At 35.2% G+C, this 22,136-nt stretch overlaps 1 protein-coding gene across 1 annotated transcript in view; it reads right to left on the minus strand.

Annotated features, from left to right (window-relative positions):
* Window positions 1-15,475, minus strand: part of LOC145663776 (innexin inx2-like) — a 34,348-nt gene extending 18,873 nt beyond the window's left edge. Inside the window, exons 1-2 of the mRNA XM_081729863.1 lie at window positions 15,424-15,475; window positions 13,566-13,622 (exon numbers count right to left, since the gene is read on the minus strand). The gene's annotated coding sequence lies outside the window, so the exon portion shown is untranslated. The remainder of the gene's footprint in view (window positions 1-13,565; window positions 13,623-15,423) is intronic.
* Between the last annotated feature and the right edge of the window lie 6,661 nt (window positions 15,476-22,136).

Raw genomic sequence — 22,136 nt, forward strand, 5'->3', positions numbered from 1 at the left:
AAGGAAGATCTGTTTCCTAAGTAAGTTCCTTTCAGAAAGTTTGCTATTTCTTTAACAGTGATGTAAATAAATATACTTATCGTTATTAGGTCGACACCAAACCATCCTGGACAAATCCCTCTAGAACAATGATCGGCAAAAGTTATTCTGCATAATTTTATAAGCGACTCAAGGGTGAAACACTTGTTAACGAAAGCAATGTTGTGTATATACTGCCTTGTTTCTGACAAAATATAAAGTCTTTTGTAATCTTTAGACACTTTTCCTATTCTTTTTGTCACCCTTGGTTGTGTAAGGAAGCCTCGAATAAATAAAGAAGAGGTAATATTACAGATAAGGGGCGCTATAAATATATTAGGTATTTCTTTTGTTACCTAACCATAACGGCCTAGGGTCGTCTTCAGTAGAATAAAAAATGCTACGTGATATTACATTCACGAAGGCGGAAAGGATGCTCTAAATATATTTCTTATTCATTTTGTCTGCCCTGCTTCTCAGAAATTATATACCTTCTGTTGGAGGGTGCTGAAAAGAGAGGAGGGGAAATAAAACGTCGTGCCCCCTCATACATTTTAAATTTTGTGACGTGGTTGCTCAAATTATTACTAAAGAAAGCACTTTAAACTAAGATGTGTAAAGTTACAACATTATGTAAGGGTGGCATATTCATTAATAATAATAATAATAATAATAATAATAATAATAATAATAATAATAATAATAATAATAATAATAAATATGAATGTCTTTGGAGAGCCGAAATTATGTGAGACGAACAATGATATGTAGAGGTTTAAGATGGGTGGTCATAGAAGAGGAAAAACCAGGATTTTTCTCTCTCTGACTCTCTAACGTTAAGATTGTGTGCTGAAGGTAAGAAGCATCGTCATTCTACAATAGGTTGCTTTTACGTAGAATATCTATTACTTGAGCTCCCCTCCTTCGGGCAACTTTGCTTATGTAGTAAATTCAAAACAATTTCAATTTAAGACAAATATAGAGAAAATTAAACATTTAATAGGGAAATCTGTTATCAAAATATCCAAACACGTAGATAGAAGACTATGTAGTGAAAAACATTGTGAAACTATAAAATTCTCCAAATTAGAATTAACATTTACTGGAAAACATTCGTTATGCATCAGTGAGCACAGGGGAAATAATTACGAATCTGTTTGCAAACAAAAATTAGAGACACTAATGCAAATGCGACGATATTTTCTCTCTTTTTTTTTTGGTATCGTCATGAGTTTTACACATATGTTACAATTTGATTCTTTCCCAAATAAAAAATAAATAAAATAACCTTAGTGATAAAAATGACAACAGTACTTCCACGGGATTCGAACCGTCTACCTTCGGTATACAAACTCGTTGCTTTACCTAATTGAGCTATTTGCTGTTTTACGAAAGCTGAACTTGTTCTACAGTAAAGACTATTTTTCATTACGATTGGGCTAACAATTCGTCTTTTTCCATAGGCAATTTCCACTATTTGCACTATCTATACGTTAATACCTAGCATAGATTCATATATTTGGAGTTCGCTGATAATGCATATTATAAGACATACTAGAAATATTTCGTTAAAATTTTCGTTTGTAGATCTAATCCACGCTTCTCTCAATGACATAGATGTCGCTGCTTCGTGTTAAACTGCAGAATTCCCTCGCGTTCTTGAAAATTTCCCACTTTAGCAGAGTTGGTAATTCTCGAGATTTCTGTCGATTTAATGTTTTTTGCTTCTAATTTCTTTATTTTAAGCTAATATCTAACACAAATATTAAAAACGGGTTTGTTATTAACTTGTCCTGCTGGGGAAACCTTCCGAAAATTCGAACATATAAAGAAAACAGAGATATTTTCAAAAAACTTCAAAATAAAGAGACGCGTCATTTATTTTGCTCATGGTAGTACGTAAGGAGAGGGTGAAGCTGGGGTCTCCACAGAGTGCCATAAGGGGGTGCATGCTGCACGAGATCAAACTGGGGTCAAACGAAGCTGCAGAGGGGCGGAAGATATACCAGGCCTTTGGTGAGGGTATCATGACTACGTGTACAGTGCAACGGTGGTTTATCTAGTTTTAGGAAGGTGACGAAGCGCTTGAAGACACACCACGTGCTGGAAGAACACTTGTACAAAAGAAAATCTTCAGACAGTAATTGAGGCGAACAGTGGCCAGACACGTGAGGAACTGGGACTACAATTCAGTATAAGTGGAGAAACCATTTGGCAGCACCTCCATCAGATCGGGAAGTACTGCAAGTTGGGTCGATGAGTCTCACATGAATTTACTCTGGGCCAGAATACAACGCGATCAGACATCTGTGTTTCTTTGCTGTCTCGTCTGAGGAACGAGCAATTTCTGGACAGGGTGTCTACATATGATGAGAAGTGAGTCCTATACGAAGCTCCTCGGCGTCGTTATCATTGGTTAGCACCCCACGACCCGGTTCCAAAATACCCGAAACCAGCACTGCATCAGAAGAAGTTCCTCCTGTGTGTTTGGTGGACTGCTCGCGACACCGTGCATCAGGAACTGCTACCAGTTGGTCAGAGCATCAACGCGGTAGTGTACTGTCAGCAGTTGAGCTATATTCAAGAAAAACTCAAAACTCTGGAGCCAGCAGTTTTGAATCGCAAAGGGATCATGACAATGCTAAGTCTCACGTAGCTAGAATGATCCTGGACCATTCACGTCTTGGCTGGAAAGCGTTATTGCATCTGCCATACTCCCCGGACATTGCACCATCCAATTATCATATGTTCCATTCCTTGGGCAATTACCTTAGAGGATGCCAGTTCAAATATATAGTAGAGGTTAAAAATGCACTTGATACCTCCTTCGCTTCACGGCCCACCAAGTTCTACTGTGATGGAATCTATAGCCTTCCAGAACGTTGGCAGAAGGTCGTCTATGCTGATGAAGACTATTTTTAATCTTCTAGGTACGTCTTAGGTGGCGTATCGATTTTTGAATGTGGTGAGTGAAAAAGCGACAGAATTTTCTTGGTTACCTCTATATACTTGTTATGCAGCCTTAAAAACTAATAATGCTACAATGTCTTAAAAACATCTAAAGTTTCGTGACCTCTACAGCAGTAATAATGCAAGTGAGACAAACGGGAAAATGCACATTGAAAGTATTTAAGTGTCTAATATTATAATCATGATATAATGGATTTTGAATGAATACAAAGTTACAAAGGGATAAAAACTTGACTTTTTAAAAACGCCTTTATTTCAAAAAATCAACTCACCTAAGTAGATAAATTCCTCATCCAATTACGTAAGTAATTTTCAAAAGAATTGAAGATCACAATGTCTTTTACAGCAATTATATATCACAAATTGTTCTGGAGATATGGTAAAAATACGGTTTAAGTTTGTATCATTGCTTAGAATTAAGTACTTTCTAGATTTTATTTTACTTATACTTACCGAAAAGAATTGGTCTAATGTTATACAAGCAAAGTAAATTAAAAACGTTTTAAAAAGTTCGCAATTTATGCAACATATAAAATTTCACCATTTTTTCGTATTCCCCAAATAGTTTGAGATAATCAAATTGGTGTAAACAGTATTTTGATATTTATGTCTATTGGAAACCAAGTATGTAATTCGAAGTGATATCTATCTCAACATTTTCCAGAGTTAAGTCCTTTGAAAAAAGTCAAATTTTTAGTTCCTTCTAACTAATTCTACTTGTTCCAGAAAGTCACAGAAAAAATATGATGACCACAGTATTTCATGTTAAGGTACTTTGGATCTGCATTACTTCGTTCGTCTTACTTGCTGTTATTGTTGTTGCAGAACTCACCAAAGTTTCGTCGTTTTTCTGTATGTGTGGTACTATTGCGTCCTTAGTTTACAACACTGCATGATATATGTGATAATTTATGTTTTGTTTTTACAGTAGATTTGAAATATACATTAACTTGATATATAGCTCCGCTTGAAAAAATGTCACTTTATATTGAGATGGCAACGTTGTTAACTTTGTGGCATTACAAGGTATGTCGGATAATGTATCCCTGTCAATATTACCATACTGTAAAGGTGTATGGAGATAAATGGTCCACCCTGTATAAAAATATTAAGGGTATTGAAGAAAAGTTTCTTTTTTCTTTCTATTGAAATATTACGGTGGGTAGTGTGGGAAGTGATCAAAAAGTGATTGATTTGTGACCAAAAATCCCTTTTTTTTTAATTTTTTGGTGATCATTTAGGTTTCATGCATCGACCTTGAAGTTAGTAGATATAGAATATATGTGAATTCCTGGCTGATTCATTATGCTATAATAATAACAACAACAATAATAATAATAATAATAATAATAATAATAATAATAATAATAATAATAATAATAATAATAATAATAATAATAATAATAATAATAATAATAATAATCCAAAATTATACCTGCAATACTTAGAGGAATAACGATAAACTTGTAGGTCCATCGAAGCCTACTTGATTTCTTCATCCGACGCCTTCTAAAGGAAAAGTTCTAACATATGTTTATATAACCGATACGTCACAGTCAGTTCATGTGTCCCAGTTGAAAGCTTGCATGCAATGTACCCTTAGCTAATTTTATTTAATATTCATTGTTCGTTTCTTTACTGTTCATTACATCTTGTTCTCCTCTCTTATTTTCCCTTTTATCTTTCAATTTCTTCTTAAACAAAGCATAACCAGATTCCTTCCCTTTTTAATAACCCCCAATATTGTTATTCCCCGCTCTTCTATTTCTAATAATTGCTCATTATTTTTCCATCCAATCATATAATTACGTAATTATTCCATCCATTATCCATTCTATATAACCTGTCAATCATAATACATTTCATAAGTTTCTTTATATCTCTTAATCTCAAAACCAATAGAATACATTTTATTCCCAAAGACCCCTTTCACTCTTCTTCTTATTGCTTTTGTTTCTCTTTCAAATACTAACAGCTTCTCACTACTTACATTACCTACATATCAAAAGTAGTTACTTCTACTAATTTGCTCCTTGCTACCTAAAAAAATTCATACTGGCCGCTTCAATCTAATCATATTTTTTTTTATTTTTTTTTTTTATTTAGGTTTCTTCTCATCCCATATTCTCAAGGAAGGGAACTTGAAAAGATGTACCCTACCATGTATCTTGATTCTAGCTACAACACGATCATTTGCTATATCACGGCAGTATCGTATCGGTTCAACAAGGATATTTTATAAAGTGGATTAACTAAACATTCTGACCAAAAAAGGCTACGGCTGACCGTATGGCTTTATAAATGTGTAATATGTATGAGTTCACTCACACAGATTATATCTGGTATATCAAAATTCCATTATGTACTTCGTAGTATAAAGAAATTTCACCATGGTCTGTGAGTAATAATAATTATGAGCCGCATAAGGAAGTGAACGAGGGATTAAGAGCAGTGACCAATTGTAAACAATAAATACTCTTTCTGGTGGCCAAAGTGCAGAAATTCGAACCGTTCGAATTTTTCAGTTTACACTACGTATAATTCACAGTTAACATGATTTATAGGACTGCTAAATATATATTACTTCTATTATTATTATTATTATTATTATTATTATTATTATTATTATTATTATTATTATTATTATTATTATTATTATTATTATTATTATTATTTCAGGAATCTCTCTCCTGGAAAATATTTCTAACACTGACTTGCTTGAGTAAACTACGAGTATTGTTTGAATAATTATATTCTGAAACAATTAATAGGCTTCCAATGTTACAGTATACAGAAGCACAAGAAATTTTATAGATCGGACACATCCGTTCATCAAGTGAGTCCGTGGAGAGATATCAGAGCAAAATCGGCAACAAAAACTGACAAACGGATTTTTCATGTGGATCGAGTGTCCCAAGTTTCTTTTGCTAACCTTCATTCAAATCGAATGTGGTACAAATCGGCCATCTCCAGTTCAAACGTTGATCAGTACAACCAATAACGGCAATAGATAGCAAAAACGGTATTTTAAAAAAATGGATTGAGCTACCTCAGAAAATAGGTTCCCCCTCTACTCTTCTCTTTCTTTCTACTGAAACCAGAAGTGGTGTCAATTTACTTACACTTTCGGTTCCAATAATAATCTCCATATAGGAAATCAAGTAGAAGAAACGCATTTAAAAAAATCCGATTTATGGTTCCAAGAATAATATCCTACTTATTGTATAGTTGTAAATGGTTTTATGTTTTCCTCGTTTCGTCTCGTAAATTCTGTAGAAGCCTCGTCTTGTCTCTATTTTCAAACAATTCTTTTACGTCTCGTCTAGATTCTCAAAAACATTTTGTACATTTATGAACAAAATTTATGCATTGATTTTTCTTAATTTCATCCGAAAGTCAGAATGCATACGTATAACGAGGTGATACAAAAGATCTGATAGAAGTACATTTAACCAGTATTTATTATTGAAGCATATTGTGTAGTGTCTTACGCAACTTTAAACATTGATAAATGCTCTTTGCCGTATTCCTACAATCAATTTGTAAATTTATAGTTCTTATTCTGTGATTCATGTAACACTAAAACAGCTTAGAGATCTAAGATTTGAATGAACTCGACTATCAAAAGCGAGACGAGAATTGGCGTTTTTCGTCTCGTCTTGAATTTAAAAACACACTTTTCACCTCAATTATCGTCTCATTTTCATGACGAGACGAGAAATGTATCGTCTCGTGGCCAAAAGTACTTTCGATCCTGGTAGAAATTCAACAGTGTATGAGGAACTTGAATACAATTTTTAAAAATGGTGCATGCTTGAGCCCTTAGTGCACGGGATTCTGGGCTCGATTTCCGGTAAGAGAATCTTAAACTTTGAATGCATTAAGATTAATAGGATGAGGATTTTTGGATTTCTGGGCTCTCGGCGTCTAAGGCCATTTAGCCCGTCACTATGAGGGATGACGTTCCTCGGCGAGCACATTATTCGGGGAAAGGGAAGGAAGGAAGGAAGCGGCCTGAGACCTATAAGTTAGGTATCGCCACGTCATTTGCCTGGTGTGAATGAGGAAAACCTCATTCAGTATGGCTGACCTTAAAAAGTTTTTTACATTTTTTCGGCCGAGTGTCCCCACCGGGAATCGAACCCCGGACCGCTTGGACCGAAAGTGAGAGTTTAGTATCAACAGGACTGGAACTTCAACTGTAGGTTAACGTCTCATATAGCCTCAGAGCTAGAAAGGGACAACAAACTCCTACCAACCAAATGATAATGCCCTCTATATTTGTGGGGAAAATTATTTTCAATTTTGCTGTTACGTTGAAATTTAAAGAAATAACTCATGGTTTGCTTTAAATACTCCACATTTCCATCATTTTGAGGATGATATTACTTGTACATGGAAATATAATCAAGCTGATCAAGAAGTTCAGTAGGATATACGATGAATTGAAAGACTATAAGAATGGGATGAATTGTGGTAGAAGCTAAGGGTGTTAGGTGAGAGAAGAGAGGACAAATAAATAGGTAGTACGTTTGAAAATGTTAAACATGAAGGTGAACTGACAGAGAGCATCAGAATGTGGAGAAAAGCCTTTACGAAAGTACATTTAAGTCTCTGAATAACTAGGTAAATAAGGAAGTGACTCACCAAATGTTTCTAGTGAAGTATTACTCTCTTCAGAGAGAAAAACGTGAGCATTTTGAAAGGATACGGACAAAAAATTGGTAACATTTAAAGAACTGAAGGAAAGAATAATGATATCCTGGGACTAAAAATGAACAAGAACAACATGATGCAGTAGTGAAGAAAAATAAAAAGTGATTGGAACGTTCTCGAAGAACAACGTGATATGGAGAAGATAAAAGAAGGAGAGTAGAGACTACAATTGGATAGTTTTCTAAGCCACAAAAAGTTAACTGAAGACAAAACTCAAAATGTTGGCGACCGATATACTGGTAGAGGCGGAATATATATATATATATATATATATATATATATATATATATATATATATATATATATATATACGTATATACAGGGCGTTTCAAAACAACACCGATAACGTTTGGGATGTGATTCCTGACACTATGGTGAGACAAAAAGTATAGGCCAACTTGGGTGCACAAATGCTTCCTTTCGGAGTAATAGGCTGCCGAAAACATGAAAAAATGAACTTTAATGGTCCATGACGTAGTCGGGTCAAGACTTCACTTAGGAACTAACATGTCCCTATCCAAATATCCAAGTTTCAGAATCGTTAAACTGATATCCAAGTTTCAGAACCCTGCGGTACTCACACAGTAGTTTTTATAAAGAGTTTGGATACTGGAATATAATTGGAAGTACTCACCAATTAACTCTAAAAAAAAAAGTTGTTTCGGAAGCACTACAAGAATCTGAAACTTGAATATTTGAATAGGGGACATATTAGTTCCTAAGTGAAGTCTTGACCCGACTACGTTAGATCCCATAGTATTGGAGCTATGGACCATTAAAGTTCATTTTTTTATATTTAGAATTAGAATTAGAATTAGAATTTATTAATATGTATATGAGTACAAAACAGTTACTTAACAATCTTTATAGCGATCCAGGAAGAGTCCGAGCTTCTGCTGTTTGTGGTCCTCCCTTTCAGAAATTATTAACATATTATAGGATGGCGGGTAAATACTTAATATATGTAGATAACACAAAGTTACATGAGGTTATAAACACTTAATTAGTTCATAGTAAAATAATAACAATAATAATGACACATTAACATGGTATTGTCTCAATTTTTTAAATACTCGTTCAGCTGTTTTTTAAATTTGCTAAAAGTTTGTAGTTCTCTGATACCTAGGGGAAGGGCATTCCAGGCCTTAATACATTGGTACCTGATGCTTTTGATGCCATAATTTAATCGTGGTTTTGGCTTTTCAAGTTCTTTGTTTGTCTTTGCACGTGTACTAACTGAGTGTTTTATTTCAACAAATTGTGTTGAAAATATAATTGCATCTTTCTTGAGGATTCTGTACATTAGACAATTTATCCTGTAAAGATAAAGTTTATCTAATTTTAATATGTTCAGTTCATGGAATAACGGTTCTGTATGTGCAAGAAAATGTTCATTTTGTATTATTCTTATTACTCTCTTCTGAAGAACAAGAAGCTTATATTTAAGCTCAGCACTTAAGTTTCCATACCAGGCTTCGATTCCGTATGAAAGGTATGGGTGGATGAATGCATAGTAATATATTCTTGCGATAGATTCCGGAAACATTTTTGATATTTTAAACAATAACCCAGTATTTTCGGCGGCCTATAACTCCGAAAGGAAGTATTTGTGCACCCAAGTTATACTTTTTGTCTCATCTTGGTGTCTTGGTCTCATCTGGGTCTCATCTTGGTTGTCACCTCCCAAATCTTGTCGGTGTTGTTTTGAAACACCCTGTATTATCCATCCCTATACTAGTCCTTCCTGCTGGTGAGTGGCTAGCACCTGCGCCATTATTTTCCGGTTTCGATTGCTGGTGGGAGAACTTTAAAATTTGAACACTTTATATTGGTACGGATTCCAACTTAAACTGCAGGTCTACGTCTCATACAGCCTCAGAGCAGGAAATGGACGCAAACTTCAAAAATCCAACCATAAGTAACAGTGTTATGATCGTGTATTACTTAATAGGGATGTATCTGCACCGTTGATGGTAGCAATATTGTTGTTATCAGGGACGATGTACGCAACTTTTAAGGTAAAATCCGTCCCACTACGTGAATTTCAATTTCAGGAGTTTTACCTCAGATATGAATAACCTCAATTTCATTCAATATGTAAGATTAAAAGGGAATGAGGCTTTGTGATGATGAGAAAATATATTGAAAGGGACAGAAACACGTTTTGAATCTGACACCAGACGATGTGAAATAAAATTCAGATGCAGTGGATTGTTACTGGTTGAGATTGACTGACAAGGAAAGAGAGGGTGATTATATATCGAAGTGGAAAATGGCTTATTCAACAATCGAAAGCATTAAAGACAACTATTATGAAACTGTTATAACATTTTTCCAAATGCATATAGTGTGCGAGTTATATGAATATACAGGGTGTCCAGAAAATTCACTTCCACCCCTAGAAATAGCAAACGGTAAAACAGATGCCAAAACAGGAAAACATGTGTTCGATCATTTTAAAAGAACAACGTATAACAGCAAAAATTGTTGTCCCAGGACTACTCAGAGGATCCCATGCGGGGTCCAACTCAAAAATTACAAATGGTGATGGGATCAAGTAGCATATCGTTGGGAAACTGTTGGGAAATGAAAGAAGGCGAAACAAGTTTCGACTCTCTAAAATTACCATAGGCAAAATGGTGGCCGGTCAAAATGTCAGCAAAAGCTACATTGTAAAGTCTATGTCCATTTTCATAAATCTGAAATGGTGCGACAGATGTAAAAACAGGAAAACACGTGAATCATCATTTCGAAAGTAGAATGATTGACAGTAAAAATATTTGTCCCAGGACCCTCCGCAGGGTCTCAGACGGGGTCCTACTCAAAATTTTCAAATTGCAAGGGGAGTCAAGTAGCATATTGTTTGAAAGCTGTTGTTAAATGAAAACAGATGGAACAAGTCTGAACGCTCTATGACAACACACTACAAACATCTTGTGTTTTTTTTTCTTTATTCTGTAGTCGGGTGTTCCTTTGTTTTCACTTTAATTCGTGTACGTAACATAAAGAAAGGAAATGCGCCTAGTCTGAGATTCTGTTCTTCGGGGCCGATTAATGTGTAAAGAAAGAAAGAAAAAAGAAAAGAAACGACAAGAACAGAAAAACGAAAAGGGACGGAGATTATATATCGAACTGGAAGATGGTTTATATACTAATCGAAAGCACTAACTATGCCCATTAAGAAACTGTAATATTATTGGACGAATGCATGTACGGTGCGAGTCATACGCATGTTTAATTGTAAGTATTCCCATTTTCATCGAATATTGTATCAGATCACTCCGGAAATGGTTCGAATATAATCTGAAGCTGATTACCTAGAGATTTGTGTTTGACAAAAGTACTAAATCGTAGTTAATTTTACATTTATAGGGAATGATTAATTCCATACACAAGTAATTGTTTCATTTAACAACACCTTTCATACAATATTCTATATGACCCCATGAAAATTTGAAAATTTTGACTAGAACCCCGTCTGAGACCCTGCGGAGTACCTTGGAACAAATATTTTTACTTTCAATCATTCTACTTTCGAAATGATGACTCACGTCTTTCCCTGTTTTGACATATGTTGCACAATTTCAGATTTATGAAAATGGTCATAGACCTTACAATGACGGTTTTGCTGACATTCTGACCGGCCGCCATTTTGCACATGGTAATTTTAGAGAGTCGAAACTCGTTTCGTCTTCTTTCATTTCCCAACAGCTTTCCAACGATATGCTACTTCATTCCATCATCATTTGCAATTTTGAAAAAAAAATTAAATCTTTAAGTTTTACGTCCCACGGTTATGCCGGTTAAGCTAAAGGAGATGGTTATGATGCGTAATTAATGAAATGGTGGAATGAAGAAAGTGGGAGGAAACGGGAGAACCCCAGGAAAACCCACGAGCACGGTATTTGTCTACCACAAAGTCCACACGGTGCGAGCTGGGATTGAACCAGGGACCCCAAGCACCGGAGGTGAACGCTCTACCACTGAGCCACCGCGCCCCCCTGCAATTTTTGAGTTGGACCCCGCGTGGGACCCTCTGAGTGGCCCTAGGACAACAATTTTTGCTGTTATATGTTGTACTTTTAAAATGATCAAACACATGTTTTCCTGTTTTGGCATCTGTTTTACTGTTTGCGATTTCTAGGGGTGAAAGTGAACTTTCTGGACATTCTGTATATTCACATAAGTCGCACAGTATATGCATTCGGAAAAAAAATATTACAGTTTTGTAATAGGTATCATTAATGCTTTCGATTGGTGTATAAACCATCTTCCACTTCGATATATAATCTCCCTCTCTTCCTTTGTGAGGTTTTCCTACTCTCCTCTAGTTTTGAACTTATGATGCTTCACAAACATAGCAAAATTCACTATGATGCTTACTCCCATCTTATAAATTCCTGGTGAAAACGAATATTTAACTTGAAACAGAAATTAAGCGGATATGGTATATAAACAAAGTTTATTCCTCTATAAAATATAAATAACTAAACCTCATATATAGTTATCGTGATTACCATACTGTCTAACGAGCAATTCGAGAGATTTTTAAGTTGGTTGTTTCAAGTTTACTTCAGCATCGCGACTACTAGAGATGTAAACCTACACTTTCAAGTGGAATCGAAACCACTGTAATGCCTTCAAGTTTCAATGTTCTCTGACCGGGACTAAAATCCGAAACCCTGTTCACAAAACTTGCACACGCTAACGCTGCTAACTTGGCCAGAAGGAAGGGTAACGAGGCACTTGTTTATAGTCACTTAGTTCCTCCAATACGAAGAACTATTCGCTACATAAAATTTTCTTATAAGAATATAAATGAATCTACAATAAACTGTTGAACCTGGTGCTAACTGTATCCAAGACTTAACGCAAGATTTTTTTAATATTTCGATTTCGTTTTCTTATGGTCTCATAGAAAGTTTTGATCGTATGTTATGTTACACCTCGCGTCGGCTCCTCGTATCTATCAGTGTTTGCTTCACTGGCCACACACACAGTGGCGCTCTGTACCGCGAGATGTGTAACTTTGTTGTGCAAGAGTCGGTTGAAGTGGAAGCACTGTTACGGAGATATATTTGGTGTTTCTATTCCAAAATGGACACAATCGAAGCAGCCGAAGAACGACAGAAGCGGAAGGGACGCAAGAGAAATGAAAATTGTGTACTTTGATAAAAGATTGTTTGAAGGGGCCCTCACCTTGAGGGCCCTAAAATGATGGGAAAACTGTGCGAAAAACACGTTTGTTTTCACTTTTATTTTTTTTGACAATGTTGCCATCACTTTCAGCCCCCCCCCCAAAATATACGTTCTACCTAAGTGTATAACAAATTTTTTAACCTAAAAATCAGCGACGTGTCCCCCCCCCCAAATTTGTTTCTACATTTTTTGAAATTTTCAACATGGAAAAAAATAAAGAAAATACGCATCGATTGTTTTGAAAAAATGCACATTTACTCCTAGATAGTATCTACAATCTGAGAAACTTTCAAAAATTTTCGATCACCCCACCAAAATTTAAAAACATTCAATTTTGAGCATGTTTGATACGATAATTCGGTAAGGGGGTCATTTTCTAAAAAGTAGTGTTAGGTCAATAGGGACCCAATTTGGATCAAAAACCGATTTCACTATCTTACTAGGAAAGACCCTTTAAAAAAATCGAATTAAAGAAACAAGGTTTAAGTGTAGAAAAGAAACTACTGTCTCAATTGAAAGTTCTTAAATTAAAACTAGGAATCTGCTGGACAAATAATTGATTCACAGCTGAAATACTAATATCCATGGAAACTGTATATGTATTGAAGATGATATAATGATAAAATATCTATAACAAAAAAAAAAAAGCTTCGATAGCTTACCTGAATCAAGACACCTGAATTTCCACCTGAATGATAACACTGCTTCCCTCAAAGTTCCTAAGTAAAGAAAAGAAAAAAATCACTTCAGTATTTATCACGTATACTATCACTTCCCTAGTTTGTTTCAATTATTACCATCACGATTAAAATTCTGGCAGTATCAATCAATTTGATAAGATTATTTCTTTTTTAAGTTTCACTAACATAATGAATGACAGGTTTAAAATAACTTTTCAACTGAATTATTTAAATACTCCAATGGAAATATTACGAGCGGGAAAGTACAATCAGTAATTTTGTCATTTTAAAAGATTTAAAATAACGTTTTACTCTCAAAGATAAACTAAGAGGATTTCTTTAAAATCTATTCCACCAATCTAATAACAGAATTCATATTATAAACATGGTCTAAAAGAGTTATCTACCGTATTTAAATTATTTCTACAAGAATGTTGTAGAGGTAAATACTATATTTTGTGGTACTTGTCATATTTTAAATTCAGTTTTAAGTCTATTTTTTGTTTTTTTTTTAAAAAAGACAGAAAATCAAAGCTTTCGTCAGTCTTTCTAATCAAAATCATAGGCAATCAATCAATACAAAGAAAGGGAGTAAATTAAATACAAAATAATATATTGATTAGTAACACACTTCTTCCAATGTTAACACATGTGTCTTTTGTCAACGTTATTAGTCTTTGATTTTCTCTGAATGAATAAAAGTTTCGATGTTACCAAAGCATCGTGAGGCGCTTGTGAAACTATTAGAATTAAGACTTAGTAGTAACCGGTTACGAAAGGAAAATTACAAACCACATATAAACCTACAAGATGTCCGGGCAGGCAGAGCCTATCTTGGGCTATTATTATGTTTAGTTTTAAATCTATAAAGGAGATGAGAAGGGATTTAGTGTTGTGAAAAATATTTCAATTATGCTTTAGGAATAAAAAAAAAGTTTAAAGGAGGATATAATTTGTGTAATTTCTGTATTTGTCTGAGTTCATAACACTTCTAAATATTGGATTGTGGCATGGTGATTCACTGGTTTAGTGTTTTCCTCTGAAGCAAGGGTACCTAGTTCGATAAGAGGTCACAATCTGTGATGGAAACATCATGTCTGTGAATTTTCTCTTCCTTCCTTCCACATAGTCATTCCACTAAAACTTTCATAATTATTCACTTCCGTTAACTTTTCGTGTCTCTCAGTATTCAGGGCGTATAAGTGAGATGTAAAATACAAATTTAATCCCATTAAGTTATTATTTAACATTTAAAATTATACTTTACCTTTTTATCTTCTCACTACCTGAAATGCAACTTTTAAGGGATAAAATATTATAAGAGTGAAAGAAACAATTAGATACACATACTTTCAGTGTTTGACGTAAGACATTTGTTCATGTACTGAGTATAAATTTTCTTGCTGAAAATCAACTCCCTAAATTTCTTGTTTATATTTGACCAATCTAAGTATTACTAATGAGAGAACAGAGAACCAAACTTATGAACCAAAAACAGATAATTTCTCGACACAGGAACCAAAAATACTCTTCTTGGTGTTTATTAAATATATTTCATGTTCCTACAAACCACACTAAGTTGAGGACAATGGAATGATATGTTAGTCAGTTATGGATATTCAAGATCAGGAAACTGGATTCCAGCGCCATTTCTAGCTTTCTATGTGCTCTGAATTCCACAATATCGTACGCCGAATAATGTCACAATTGCCTTTCGATGATAGGACACCATGAAATATTGTAAGCACCAAAAGTTAATCAAACATTCTATAAAAGTTACACACACTTAATATCAAATATAACCAGAAAATATATTTTTAAAAAAAGAAAAGAAACTTACTTTTCACCTTTTCGCAGTTGCTGCGTTCAGAGCCCTACACTCTCTGTCACTAACGAGGTTAGAATGAGGAGTTTGCAAGTGTAATCCCTTGATATATATAGCTTACAGCAGCCTTTGCACTACCGAAGTCGTTGACGATACTTTCTTCTTCCGCTATTTATGCTTTCCATTAATGTTTTCTAAAGAACAAATAGTTCTGTAAGAACTTCGAAAAAAAAAAGAAAATATAATTATGTTTGTAGAGTAGGAAATTACCTTTAAAAGAAACTATTTTAATAGAATGAAATTTGGAACTCTTTTCTGCAATGACGTATAGTTGATAAGAACTAGCCAATCAGAAGCAGTTTGCATTGTTTATTCATGCGCTGAAAAGATAGTCTTCCTGTCGCGTGGGCCTCCTCTCATGCAATAACCGTAATTTGACTTACGTAGTTTTGTTCCTCTCTTTCAGCATTCATTTTTCTTATCCCAGTTTTCTCGCACTTAACAAAATAAATTATAAAATATATCAGTATAATTATTCCCTAATAATGTTTAAAATGTATTTCAAATGAAAGACAATATATTAAACAAAATACGTTTAAATCGAAAGCTATCATCCTAGTATATATATATATATATATATATATATATATATATATATATATATATATATATATATATATATATATATATATATATATATATATTGCTAACACCAGAATGGTAATTGTTTGAGTAAGAATGTTTTTATTATGATGGTGTATTTATTTTAACAAGGTACTTAAAAAGATAGATAGTATTGAAAAATACTATATTTGAAGTATTGTTAAGATTTGGGCCTAGGTGAATGTTCAAAGAACTTCCATATTTTCCTGTCATTATAAGATACCTCGAAGAGTTTTACACTTAAATGAAAATATATTAAGAATCCTCTTAAGACAACCTACATATTTGTATTATTATATTCAGTGAACTTGTTGTAACTTATTTCAAAGTACAAGGAGAGGCGAAAATAATCGACTTATCAAAACATATATACATTTTAATACCTAAGAACAACCGAACAAAATTACTGTACTTGAATATATAAGCAGTAGGTCTTACTTTTAAGGCAGTAGATTATTTGTGTGATCCATCACTGCAAAAAGAACATACACCATTTATAACAGACACCATTTATTTGCGAATAAATAAATCAAACGAGTCGGTTAAACACACTTAAGTACAGTACCACATACATAAATTACCACACAAAAACAACTGCATGAGTAACAATCTTATTTTCTGTTTTCACTCAAAGAAATTTGTGAGTTTCGTTCGTTTCCATTATGGTGTTTTTTTTAATGGTAAAAAACAATTTTATTTATTAGAAAACGCCATTAGTAACTTTTGATTCACATCAATAAATCATCATAAATTTTCAACCTTTTCCAGAAATTTCAAGTGAGTTAACACACGTTGTTCCTTCATCTTTTCTCCATCTTCAGATGAGTTTTCATTTTTACCCTTGTTTCCCATGACTGGATCTGACTGAATACCACCTAAAACTTCACTTTTCTTTTCGCATTCTGTCCGACACTAATAAGTTCTGTCTGCATTACTTCGAATTATCGAATAGAGAGTTTAGGGCCGCAGTAGCTCAGTGGAAGAGCGTTAACCTCTAGTGAACAGGGGTCCCTGGTTCGATCCCAGCTCTCGTCAAGTGAACTTTGTGGTGGATAAACACGTACGTGTGAGTTTTCTCGGGGTTAACCCGTTTCCTCCAACTTTCTTCATTCCACCATTTGATTCATTTCCCATCATCACAGTCTCCTTTAGCCTATCCGGCATAAATGTGGAACGTAAAACTCAAAGATTTCATTTCTACGAAATTGTAAGAATGTACTATATTGTGTAAATGTTATTCATAAATTCCAGACAGTAGATAAGACGGGGAAGGGTTGAGTGAAGAACTTGAAACATTTCTTCTCGACGCTTTTGAGCATACGAACTTGACATTTTGTACGCGTTATATCCATAAACAATGAGCAATGTATTAGAAACCTAATTTGGAAATAAGGCTCTATTTAATCGTCTTTGTTATTCATCCGATATTTATATGGGTAGAAGCTTCAAGATTGTTTTTCTTTTCTTTTTATATTTTTTTTTCAAATATCATCCACAGACCTTTGCTTAGACTAAGTCTGGGTTAAAGATATCCATTTCCCCATTCAAGAAAAGGGTCCAACATTTCTTTCCTTTTCCAGCAGAGCTCGAAAACGGTTAGCCGTACGAAATTCATTTTCTGCATAAATGTTCACCACAACTGTATATGGATAATTAATAGGGTGGGCCGATTTTCAATCTTTTCCCGAAAATCAGCTCGACGAAGCGGTTAGAGGGTGTCTTTAGTGGGCAAAGTGTACATATTTTTGTTTTCAGGATTTTTAGTCAACGTCTTCATGTGCCTTCTCGAGGTTTCATGGAAAACGTATGCAACACGCACTACACGTTCCCACTTTTCAGGTTTTTACCTATTTAAAATGAATATCTTTCGTTTCTTTAAAAAAAAAAAAAAAGATTCAACCTTAGGGAGAGCTTGAACTATACGTAATTCATCTTCCCAAAGCCCACTTATCTGAAGTTGTTCGCTTAAATTGAACCATTTTCAAAGCTTAAACCGCTTCACGGAATCAATTTTCGAGAAAAATTGAAAATCGGCCCACCCTAATAATTAATCGCAGTTTTGCGAAACACGAACTCTAAGGGAAGAACTGTACTTGAGTTGTTTTTTTTTTAATTCTAAAGAACCTGAAAGCTATGTAGGAACTTAAAATCTTTCTTTTTCTCCTTACACTCTAGCGTGCAAGTAAGACTTAGTCTCGGGAAATGCAGGTAATTAAAGAGATAAAGAGTTTCCAATACTTGTTCTTGTCATTTATCATATCTTTAAAACTTAGATGTAAAATTGAAATTAATCATTACGACTATACTATGAAAAGAGCGTAGGAACATAGACTCCGTTCGACTGTTTTCTGTGCATGTGTGTGTTTGTTGAATCAACTAATCGCCATGGTTGTTCTAATTGAACACGCGGTCGCTGTTCTCTCAGTTTTGTTTGAAAGACCTCTAACCGAGCGTTCCTCGATGTACACTATTTGATCAAATGTATCCGGACACCTAGCTGAAAATGACTTACAAGTTTGTGGCGCCGGTACTGCTGGAATTCAATATGGTGCTGGCCCACCCTTAGCCTTGATGACAGCTTCCACTCTAGCAGGCATTCTTTCAATCAGGTACTGGAAGGTTTCTTGGAGAATGGCAGCCCATTCTTCACGGAGTGCCGAACCGGGGAGAGGTATTGATGTAGGTCGGTGAATCTTGGCACGGAGTCAGCGTTCCAAAACATCCCAAAGGTGTTCTATAGGATTCAAGTCAGGACTCTGTGCAGGCGAGTCCATTACAGGAATGTTATGGTCGTGTAACCACTCCGCCACAGGCCGTGCAGTATGAACAGATGCTCAATTGTGTTGAAAGATGCAATCGCCAGCCCCAAATTGCTCTTCAACAGTAGGAAACAAGAATGTGTTTAAAACATCAATGTATGCCTGCGCTGTGAAAGTGTCACGCAAAACAATAAGGAGTACAAGCCCCCTCCAAGAAAACACGACCACACCATAACATCACCACCTCCGAATTTTACTGTTGGCACTACACACGCTGAAAGATGACGTTCACCGGGCATTCGACATACCCACACCCTGCCATCGGATCGCCACATTGTGTACCGTGATTCGTCACTCCACACAACGTTTTTCCACCTTTCAATTGTCCAATGTTTACGCTCCTTTCACCAAGCGAGGGTTCGTTTGGCATTTACCTGCGTGATGTGTGGCTTATGAGCAGCCGCTCGACCATGAATTACAAGTTTTCTCACTTTACGCCTAACTGCCATAGTACTTGGAGTGGATCCTGATGCAGTTTGAAATTCTTGTGAGATGGTCTGGATAGATGTCTGCCAATTACACTTTATGACCTTATTCAACTGTCGGCGGTCTCTGTCAGTCAACAGACGAGGTCGGACTGTACGCTCTTTTGCTGTATGTGTCCCTTCACGTTTCTACTACACTATCCCATCAGACACAGTGGATCTAGGGATGTTTAGGAGTGTGGAAATCTCGCGTACAGACCCCTGATACAAGTTACAAGCAATTACCTGACCACGTTCGAAGTCCGTGAGTTCCGCGGAGCGCCCTATTCTGCTTTCTCACAATGTCTAATGATTACTGAGGTCGCTGATAATGAACACCTGCCAGTAGGTGGCAGCACAATGCACCTAATTTGAAACGACGTATGTTTTGGGGGTGTCCGGATACTTTTGATCACATAGTGTATGTCAGAAGCACCGGGAGACTCCTCTGCGGTAAATTCCTGTCCATGGAATATTGAAATTAATTTCCTCTGATAAATAATATACAGAACTTAATGACGAGTGTTGTTTCTAAGTAGTTAAGATTACCAAACACCTTTACATATGTCTTCTGTTTGTCTGTCCGTGAGACACGAAATCTCAAGAAAGACTTGATGGACCATCATCAGTTTTAGTCAAGATGCAGAGGGTCAAAAGCTAGAACTCGTGTTTGTTGATAGAGCTGGTATACCTAGTTGATACGAGGGCATGGATTGTCAAAGAGCGGTTCCACATATACCCCTGGGCTTTTGACACCTATGGCCATGTTGGCCAGTAATTGATAAGGGATGACGTCCCTCGGTAATCGTGCTATTTAAAGAATGGAAAGGAAGAAAACAGCCTGTAACCTATATGTGAGGTACCATCCCGACATTTGCCTGATGTGAATGAGGAAAGCAAAGGAAAGCCTCTCTCAGGATGGCTGGCATGAAAATGCTTTTACACTTTTTCGATCAAGTATCCTCACCTACTCCTATAAGAGTAGTTATGAATATCACCCTTGCTTAATAGGCCACCTGCTCAGTTGTTGCTATGGGCTGGTTAGTATAATGTCTAGGATGCAAATTACTAATCTGTCCGTGAAAGACAACGCCAAATTAAACTAAAGCCTTTCAACCAATCTCCTTCACGTTGTGTACACAGTAACGCTGTTGATCTTTTCATCATCAAATAAAATTAATTGATCTTATTTTAAAGTAGATGTTTTTTGTGAGTTTTTCTCGAAGTAAAAGCAGAAAATAACTCTTCTCAAACACGTGCTATGTCAGTGCAACATTAATGACTTGAGAGCAGACAGCAGTCAACACAAAGTAGCACTGAAGTACGACTCGTAAATAACTGCTATATTTGGGGATGAAAACAGTCCAAAGAAGGTGAAGAACTATATAAGAATGGCATAGGATAGCGGAGGACATCGAAAATAAAACTAAATATATCATCATACATTTATAACATATGAAATGTTAGATTGGTGTTCGGTGCTTCCCTCTGCATCCTCCGTTTATACACTGAATGTTTCGTATATGCGGCGTTCAGAGCACAAGAGAATCAAGTATAATTACATAAGTAAGGAGTAAAAGAGAAAGGTTCTATAATACGCTTACATTATAAAAGGTATTTACAATTTCTGAAAGGAACTTTAGGAATGAATCTTAAAAATGAAACATGTTCCAAATTATCTAAAGTGAGTTATCATTCTCTTGTGCATTGAAAACAACATTTTGCAGCTAATAACTAGATTGGAGCTACATAATTTAAGCTAACCTCTTGCGTCATGATTATTGATACCCCTTTCCTCCCTTCAAGAGGTCAAATTAGACATTGGTCCCAGATGTTACATGTATTTTTAAGATTCATGAAAGTACTACAAATATAGAATCTAGTATCATAAATTGTCTGAATAATATCTATTTCCACGTACAGAAGACTGTTTTCCTTGTGTCATTAAGGGTTGCGGTGTTTCACAAACTATGAAGAATATTAATGGTGTAGATAAATCAATAAATGTTATTTTTTGTACGAAGGACTTTTGAGAATAATTTAAGAGAACATCATACGCCCTGGTGAAACAGGGAAATTTTTATCTTAACTGTAATGAAACGAGTAACTTTTCCGTTCTCATAACGATAATGCAATATAGTAGTTTCTCGAATTTCATAAATAACATTTAAGTAAAAATTCAGAAACAGGCAGAGCGATGTCGCGCCTATAAGTTACGGTGACCTGGATTCGATTCCCAGCGAAAGCTCATGTAGTTCGAATCCCATGTTAAGATATAGGTCCACGTCTCATATAGCCAGATTGCTTATCGAAATGCTTACTCACCCAAACAACCAGCCAAGAATAGACATAGACCTAGAATGAATGTAAACTCACATTAGTAAGTTCTCTGCCCCGAGTTTATTGTATTTTGTATGTTTCATATATTTTACATTGAGTATATACATACGCCTTTGGTATCATAAAATTTGAGCATTGAATAATTACGTTTTTCACCATAAATTCCATGTCTGAGAATGCTTCTGAAGTTAATCATCTATATCACCAACAAACCTTTCAGTAATTTTATACATAGTATCTCATGTATACATGACATACTACGTATCTCATGCTAGTCTGACTCGATACCTCGAAAGGTTAACTGCTAACCCAAAACTTATTTCTTCTTTCATGTTTATCGTCCTATTTCAGCAGAAGGGTTGTATGAGATATAAACATACAATTCAATATGGAAACGAAATCATTTTAATATTTTCTATATTTGCCACCGAGAGTCAAACTC

Source organism: Thermobia domestica, chromosome 11 (genome assembly GCF_964235325.1).
Source record: "Thermobia domestica chromosome 11, izTheDome1.hap1.1, whole genome shotgun sequence".
Taxonomy (NCBI): domain Eukaryota; kingdom Metazoa; phylum Arthropoda; class Insecta; order Zygentoma; family Lepismatidae; genus Thermobia; species Thermobia domestica.